This window comes from Meleagris gallopavo, chromosome 4, assembly GCF_905368555.1.
Source record: "Meleagris gallopavo chromosome 4, MGAL_WU_HG_1.1, whole genome shotgun sequence".
Classification (NCBI taxonomy): domain Eukaryota; kingdom Metazoa; phylum Chordata; class Aves; order Galliformes; family Phasianidae; genus Meleagris; species Meleagris gallopavo.
In genome coordinates, this window is record NC_139407.1 from 62891103 (window position 1) to 62899940 (window position 8838).

Genomic DNA, 8838 nt, shown 5'->3' on the forward strand with positions numbered 1-8838 from the left:
TTCCTTACATCTATAGTTGTCCTGTCATTTTTAGGGCAGTATATCTGGCTTGTTGGTATCCAACTACATATAGTTGCAGAGTGAATATAGATGAATCAGGATGTTGTCCAGTGGATCCTGCAATCAGTGTATGCAGGAAGAAAGAGTGGCTGCTGCTCAGGACAGGATTCTAGTTTTGTCTCTAAGACAGACTATTAAATCACTTAAAAAACACATTTTTTCATGGGTGGCCGTGAAAAGGGTCCTAAGTTTTCCTAAAAGGCTAAATTCTAACCTTGTGCTTCTATAGCTAAAAATGTGGCTGAAATGTAATGTCAGTAGCTGTAATGCTATCTTCTCCTTACTGCATGTTATCAGAATGCGTTGAATTCTGTTTGTGAAAATCTGTGAAGTTCCTACATTGTTGTATACCACTCAAAAGACTGTCACAAAATCAGTAAATGTTTTCAGAGCAGAGTTTGAAAATTAGGTAGTAAGACATGGAGTCCAACACTGAGCAACAGAGAGAACAAAATATTGAATAGCTACTCATTAAGTAACTACCATGTTTTCCATGCACTGAATGGGCTTGTCATTAATGACTACCATTTAACCGAGCACAAAAGAAGCAAATCAAAATTTCCACAAACAACATGAATTCTGCCATTTTCTAACTTCAGACTGCTTAACTTTGCACCCTGAAAAGCTTCAGAAGCATTTTTTTTTGCGTGGAATTTAAAAGCATGAGGAACTATAAAAGGAATCCCTGCAGATTAAAAGCACAGCAAGACTGACATTTCTGAGGCTTCCAGAAGCATCCATTGTAGACACAAACAAAGGTTGCAATGAAATAAAAAATTAATTTCTAAATTTCTTAGTTAGCATAGAGAACCCTGATTACTGTGGATTAATTTATACTTATAAATATATCAGTGCAAACTTTATTGTCATACTGGAATTGTAAAAGATACAACAGAGTTTTGATTTAACTAAGCCATTGCTAAACAGTATTGAAGTAGCTCAACTCTGCATGTGAACAGACTTAAGAAAATAACAAGAAATGTTTAGAAACATAGGGAACATTTAAATGAACATAGAGTATTTTGCTATTTAAACTGATTATCCCCTTTGGAGCATCGCACTGATATAATTATGCCTGTAGCTAACAGTTTTGGGCACCTATGTTCCATGCTTCAGTGTATACTTGACTGTATACCCTGGGCCTGTAGCACTGCACTGAGTTGTTGTTAAAGCTCCTTCTCTGTGCTAATCCACAGAGGATATGGATTGTTTGAGCTGTCAGTAGCAGATCCTGCCTCTTTAGTTCAAGCTGTAGGAAGTAAAACACAACTCCAATGCATCAGGTAAGAAGGTATGATCACACTTGTTAATCAGCTATTTGAACACCAAGTGTTTTCGTGTTTATGGTTTTATACTAATCTCCTTCTAAGCCCACTTTCATCTGTCCTTGTGCCTCATAAAACTTTCAGAAACATGTATTCCAAATATCTTTAACTGAATTTTCTCAAAGATCTGCATGCGTAATTGAATTGCCCTACTCTGAGACTCCTCCCTAAGTTCCTTCTAAGGAACTTTGTAAAGGTTTGTATGTGAACCATCAGGGACAAGTATTTCATCTTCGAACATTTCAACAGCCAAAAAGCAAAAAGCGAAAGATAATTAATTAAGAAAAAAATATATCTGTCATTGAGTTCATGTTCATCACCATCCCATGCTTGGCTGGAATCAGCTTGCCCTCTGCTTGATCATTTCCTGTTCTACATTTTTGTGCTGTGTTGTCAAATGTGCAAAGGACTGGTTTATCCCTGCTCCATTTTACCATGTTGTTCTCCCAACTACTGTGGAAAGGCTCCGTGTAGCCTGCAACTGAGCACTGTGTATTTCCACTTCACTTTCAAGGCTTGCATTTTATGCGTTAGATTAAACAGACACATTTACAAGGCATCTGGTAGTTTTGCATTTGGCAGTTTGCAAAGAAGCTGGTACACAGTGGTGGACTATTCCTTGTTTTATATAATTTGGTATGTAATTAAGATACAATTGCACTACTGGGCTTTTCTCAGGTCACTGTACAAACAGTCCACTCCACCTAGTCACAGTGTATTATATGCACATAATTACTCAGTGAAACAGTGTAGTTACTACCTGTGAGTCAATTATACTCGACAGACAGATTGCTTTGTGCTCAGCATGCTCATTTTCATGCCCGATCTTACCACTAAGCTCAATGATGACGCCCCACTGATTAGAAAAAAAAAACACCTGTGATTTGAAGAAATGAGGTGAAAATTGCTATCATTAACCATTTGTAAAGCATTTAATGATATCAAAATGTTTATATAATCATTCTTTTAAAAATTTTCTCATTTTTCTCTTCCTTCTTCTCACACTTTCCTCCTCCATCAATCTGAAAACCTGTCTAAAATGTCTGCTTTAACATGGGCTTTTAGAGCTGTAGATAAAAAACTCTTACATAGAAGTGTCAATTCAATACATTTTCCTTTAAGCTAAGTCATATCACCCTAAGAAAAAAAGGGATTAACAGATTAAGCTGGATTTAAGCACTCCCTTCATTAATACAACTACAAACTGGGGAAGTACAGCAGTATTTTTTAACTCCAGCTTTCTCCTCCAAGTTTAGTCCAGTTAAATTTTCAAAGAGTTAAAATGAAGAGGAAAAATCATCAATTGGTTGCTGAAGAACTGAATTAAATATCTGACTTCCTACCTGGTCCAGAGCACATTTCATCTCTCTTACTTCTTAGCTCCCTTTTTGTTAAACAGGTCATGTGTAAAAACTTCAAAAATTCCTAGAATTATCAAGGATTGTCAAGTAGTAAAATCCAGTTGAAATTAGAATGGTATCTACAGACACAAATAGTACTTGTAAAGCAAATTTATGCCCTTTGAAATTCCCTGTCAATGTGTCCATCAGATCATCAGACCAAATGCAGAGACTGTAGAGCTGGTACTTAACATCTTAACAATTCTGATAGAAGATCTATCTTCCTGCAATCCTAACTTTTCTTGTAGACTACAATGTTATTGCTTTAAAAAGTGAAAGCTTTTACAGAAAACAGTTTAATATGGTTGATAAATACCAACAAACAAATAGGCACGCAAAATGGCATAAAAAGCTTAAGATAAATTAGAACTGAAACAGATTAAAAGATCTACAATCATTTTCACTGCTCTTTACATCCTAAAACTCCATAATGCTAATAATTTTTTTCCTGTTTATTTGGATTTTTCTCATAGCAATAAAAAGAATAAAAATTGAAAACCTGAAAAAGTGATTGTAAAAACATAAGGATGGGCTGGGAAAATTATCTGGCATGAAAAAGAATTTGAAAAGCATTTAGTCATTTTCATCTTTAAGTGACTACAGTTCAAGTTCACAGTACCCTTGAACTATGAGAGATGCTTTAATTTCAGCAGGACTCCTCAATTACACATATCTGTTCATGATCTTTGGAGGTCTCTGTCCTTTTTTCTACTACAATCTGTTTTTCAAAAAGACTCCAGTTCTCAAAGCAGTATCTGACAGACTAATGCCGTTGATTTACTCAGACAAGCTGGAAAGCTTGTATGTGCTTGAAATGCACTGTAGGTGAATCTGTATACTTTATAATTAACAATTCACATCAACTACTTCTTTTTAGGGAATTCTCAGGCTTTGTATGCACTATTATTAGAACTCCTTTGGAGAACAATGCTCGTTAATCAAACAGTGAATCACTATCCTGAAGTTGCTATTTTGTAACTGCTAAGCGATTAAAAAAATTACAACTTTACTGGTTACCTGGACTGTACCACACTTACAGATTGCTCCTACAGCCTGATCTGTTTGCGTTCCAACTTCTGGCCATTTCCCACAGCAGCAGACAGGTATTTTCACAGCCAAGCTTCACATGACAGTGTGGTCTTGTTCTCAGGTCCTCAGAAAAGAGGTACATGCTGTTCCACTGGAATTCTGCCCAACAAGCTGCACAAACACAGAAGCAGGTATCAACAAATGAACTAAACAATCTGAACATAAGCAAATACCGCAATAGGAGACTTCTCTTTTAATTATAAGAGTAAGAAATACAACAGTTGTAAGTTTGGAAAGCTCCCTGAGTCAGTAGCAACTTTTAAAAGTGGGAAATTTTGCCTACGGCTGCTACTAACCAATAACTTCTACTGTCTCAATCCTATATCCAGAGCAAGCAGGCTGTGAAATCCAGGTTCTCCATTAGCTCATAAATATGGAAAGAGTTTTAGGCCCAGATACCTCCAACTCCTAAATTCTAAAGATCCAACTTTATCCTCTGTGAAGTCTCTCTAACAATGAAATAAGGAATCTGTGATAAAACATGACTTTATGGTAAAACTAAAGTAGCATAATTCTTATCAGAGTATTTTAGCATATCTTTTCTCTGCCACCTGGGCTTTAAAATATTTTGCCAGTACTCAATATGGAAACTAAGCCTGAAAGGTGACAAATTTTCAGTTCTTTTCTACTTCATACAGTGACACAAATACATTATTTTGGGAAAGCACGGGCTAGGCCACCACTCAATCCTACGTTTTGAAAACTGGATGAACAACCACACTCAATCAATTAAGACCAATGGCTGTGATGCAGCCAGCAAAGAACAGTGCTCAACATCTAGATCAGGCCCAGATGATGACACAGAATGCACTCTGCACAAAGTTATGTATATGTATACATTATGTATACATTATGTATACCAGTGGCTGTTATGAGGATTGGTAGAGCTTAATCCAGAGAGATCCCAATAAATTTGAGAATCAGGTGGATGCCTTGCAGAACTCAACAGAGCAGAATAACCTCAGGAATAGATTGAGAGCTGACCGGAGAGCAAAGCGCCAGGGGATCATGGTAGATGGCAGGATGGGTGTGAGCCCATTTAAGCCAACAGTGCAGACTCTTTGCAAACAATGCAAGCCATCAATAAACTGGACTTCAATGAGAGAGGTGTGGCAGGGAAAGTATTTTCCCACAGTCATTAAAGGAGATGAATTAGTACCAAAATTTTTCGGAGCAGCTGCCAGATTCTACTTTAACTAAATACTGCCCAGGGAAGTGGTGGAATCACTGTCCCTGCAGGTTTTTAAGAAAAGTGTACATGTGACACTTAGAGACGCAGTTTAGTGAGCAAGGTGATGATGGGCTGATGGTTGGAATGGATGATCTTAGAGGTCTTTTCCAGCCTTAATGATTCTTTTATTCTAGTACGTACAGAAAGAAAAAGATCATCGTCTCATAGAAATAGGCAACATCTGGGAAATTAAAAAGTAGAAATCCTTGTCCTCCTTGACCCTGGAAGCAATGAACAGAGAAATAATCTTCCTTGAAAGCTTGGTGACTTTCTTGTGAGAGGTCACAGTGTTGTCCCAGCAAGGGCTGATGCTGCCTTCCTTTAATACCCCTCATTTGGGAGCACAGTTTAATTCTGAAAGCTGGCTAGAAACATTACCACCTGTAACAGGAACATTATATTTTACACAGCGTATTCCATGGCATGTCAAGTAACAGATGATTCTGAAAGATTCCCTTGAATCCCTTATCTACCAAACAAGGTCCTTCTACTCCTTTTTCATATCATCACAAACAGAGAGCTTTTGAGGCACTGTGCATGCACAAGTAAGAGACTTTGAAAGAATGCGTTTATTGCACACAGCACTTTGTGGTTTAGGTCCTAATGGTTTCTAAAAACTCATAATGGTTTTTAATTTTTCACACTGTTACATCTGATTTATGCTCACTGTGATTGCATTCTTCTGTGTTTATTAAAAAGTAACCGAGAGCATAATTGGGCTCTGCATTTTTTATGCATTCTAAATTATTATTGTAATACCTCCTTCTGCTACAATAATGCATTAAGCAACTTACTGCAGTCAAGAGTGAAAGAAAGGCAGTGTAGGAGGTAGCAAAGGCAGGTGAGTGGCCCTGTTAGTATCAGTGGAATCAGCTGTGGTGGCTGTGAGCAGAAATGCCCACAAAAACCTGCAGTGTTTAGAACTCCAGTTACATGTATGGATGTAGAAATAAAACTGCAGATAAATCTAATTTTAGTTCTGAAAATCTCAGTTATTCAAAGTTAATGGAAATGTTTTTATGGAGAATGGAGGGCATACTGCATAGTAGCACACAAATGCTTTGTCTGCCTGCTGAGCCTGGCTCCTGTCATTGTGGTATGAATCACAGCCTGAACCCTTGTTGGCTCAGAAACTGCCATACTTGCCATTGCAGGATGGGATGCCAGTAGAAACACAGTGCTCCTGCTAATGCTTGTGTCATGTTTATTGCACATGCCTCGTTGCTTTCTAAAACACAGTAAAAGCAGCTTCCTTTTCCCTGAGAGCTGACTGCCAACTTCAAACCTCTGCCTGCCAGTGTACCACTCCTGGTGCCCAGCAAAGATGCACTGCCTCTTCTGGTCAGCAAGGAAAACTCTAAGCACCATCCCTTGTATACACAATTATTTTCAATCTAACAGGCACAGCACCCTGCTCTCAGTAGTACAGGACTAATCTACGTAGTATATTTGTTTTTCAAAAGGCAGCAAGACAAACAGCAGGATGAGAAACTCCTGGAACATTTATTCTTTTACAAGATGAAGACATACTTTTCTTAAAACAATTACAAAGAGGATTCAAAGAGATAAGTCTTTGTCTATAACCCTTTTTATTTGAATACTATCATAACTGAGCAAATGATTATAGGATGTGTCACCGTCCCTCCCTTTCTTGTAGTGTGTGCGAATGTTTCTCAGCAGTGTGATGTTCAGCATCACCTACTTTGAGTCAGGAACTTGTAACTAAGAGGAGAATCTGTCTCCAGACAGTTATCTGTGTAATGCAACACCAGATGGGATATAAAGACTTCCAGAAATATCAAGTATGCCATTTCTAGCATAAGGAATCCCTGAGGAATGAACATTTTTATATTTGAAAATAACTGCTCAAAAAAAGCCCAAATTTAAGTAAGTAAGTAAATAAAGCTTTCTTTTATTCAAGCGTAAAGTTAAGGTACCAGTAACTAAATGGGACAAATATCTCTTTTAAAGCTAGCTGGAATTTTGTCTTAACCTCCACATTATCTGCATGCCTATTCAGTTAACAGCTAGTAGGGTAGAACTGGAGTCATAGTGACTATATAAAAACTTATATTCCAGATATGCTTTACAGAACAAGCTCTCTTTTCGAAACACACTTCAGATAAGAACGTAAGTGATCACACTAGCTCATACCAGAGTGTCATGCAGCCAAATGCTCTAACCCTCAACAGTGGCCAAAAATAAGTGCCTCAAGGAAGGCATAGAGACAAGCTATGTAATGATACTCCCCTAGCTTCCATCAGTGAGTAACTTCAGCACTGAGAAAATTGGTACCTAAATCAACACAAAGTTTACCAGAACAAAGTTACCCTTTCAAAAACATTCAATCCATGAGAAGTAAGTAGTAAAGCAGTGCTGTGCAATTCCACATTTTGCTCTATGGATTTGTATTTGTCAGATCTGGTGCTTAAAAAACATTCGTAGAATGAGTTCAAGTCTCTGTGTTAACTACTGCTTGAAGAGAACTGCTGTACAAACCACTACATGTTCCGTGCTTTGCTTCTTCCAACCCACCACTAAAAGAGGCTGTTACTTTTCTCTTGCATTTGAAGGTGAAATTACCACTAACTTTCCTTGTTCAACTAGATTTTTTGTAATTGCAATATCTCATGAATTATATAATTTCAAAAGGTTTTTTTTGTTGTTGTTTGTGGGTGTTTTGTTTTTTTTTTTTTTAAGCAAAAATATAGCACAAAGCAGAATTAGGAGTAAGATTTTAAAATTATGCCATAAGAGATTTGGGGAATTCTGCCACAATTAAGAGATTTCATGAAGTACAGAAACTCGCACTCACCACCCCACACAATCTGCAGTCCAAACCTCACCCTCCTGCCAAACAACAGTTCCAGTGAACTCAATGGATAAACTACAGTTAAGCAGGTGCCTAAGTTTTAAGAACTTAGCATTTAGGTGTTAGTAAAAACAAAGTGCAGGAGTTGGTAACAATGAAACAGCATAAGTTTTAACATGGTTTAGTGGGCATGGAGGTGATGGGTTGATGGTTGGACTAGATCATCTGAGTGGTCTTTTCCAACCTTAATGATTCTATAATTCTATTTTTCACAGCAGTTTTGAGAGAACATCAAGAACATAAAGCTCTCCACCAACAATTGCTCTGTTCTGCTGGAGAAGTCAGGTAGTAAACAGCCTCCTACATAAGAAGGAATTCATAAAGAAAACATTGCATTCAAAAGCTTAGAACAGCAAAATCAGTTTGCTGCACACTCCTACCTCCTCTTTCTTTGTTTTCAGCTACAGACACTAAAATGAACCATTTATGCCACACACAGATAGTTCCAAGTCTTCTGGGACTTAAGAAATGGATTAATGTTTCATATTTAAATAACAGGGAGCTGAATCACGAGGGAATACGAACGCATACTTATAATCCTCTATTTCTGAGCACCTACCTCTCATCTCCCAGTCACAGAGATACCCTCCTACACCCCTGAGGTACCCAGCACAGAAATCTCCGGGGGAAAAAAAGTGGAAAGAAGCACTCCCCGCTTAAGTCAGCTGGCAGCATTACAGGGGTTTCATCACCTAGCTCGCTGTGCCAGCGGGCTGAAAGGAATGCTGAAGGCTAACAGACTAAGGGAGCGACGAAGAACCCAGAGACAGGCAGCTGAATGCGCTTTGACTAGCCGGAAACACAGCAGCAAGGCGCAGACAGGGCCTCGGGGCCGCTAAAGGGGACGGGAGGACATGGGGG

At 38.2% G+C, this 8838-nt stretch overlaps 1 protein-coding gene across 1 annotated transcript in view; it reads right to left on the bottom strand.

Annotated features, from left to right (window-relative positions):
- The window catches only part of NICOL1 (NELL2 interacting cell ontogeny regulator 1), a 35506-nt gene that overhangs the window by 25087 nt on the left and 1581 nt on the right, over window positions 1-8838 (bottom strand). The window contains exon 2 of the mRNA XM_085223612.1: window positions 3823-3985. The gene's annotated coding sequence lies outside the window, so the exon portion shown is untranslated. The remainder of the gene's footprint in view (window positions 1-3822; window positions 3986-8838) is intronic.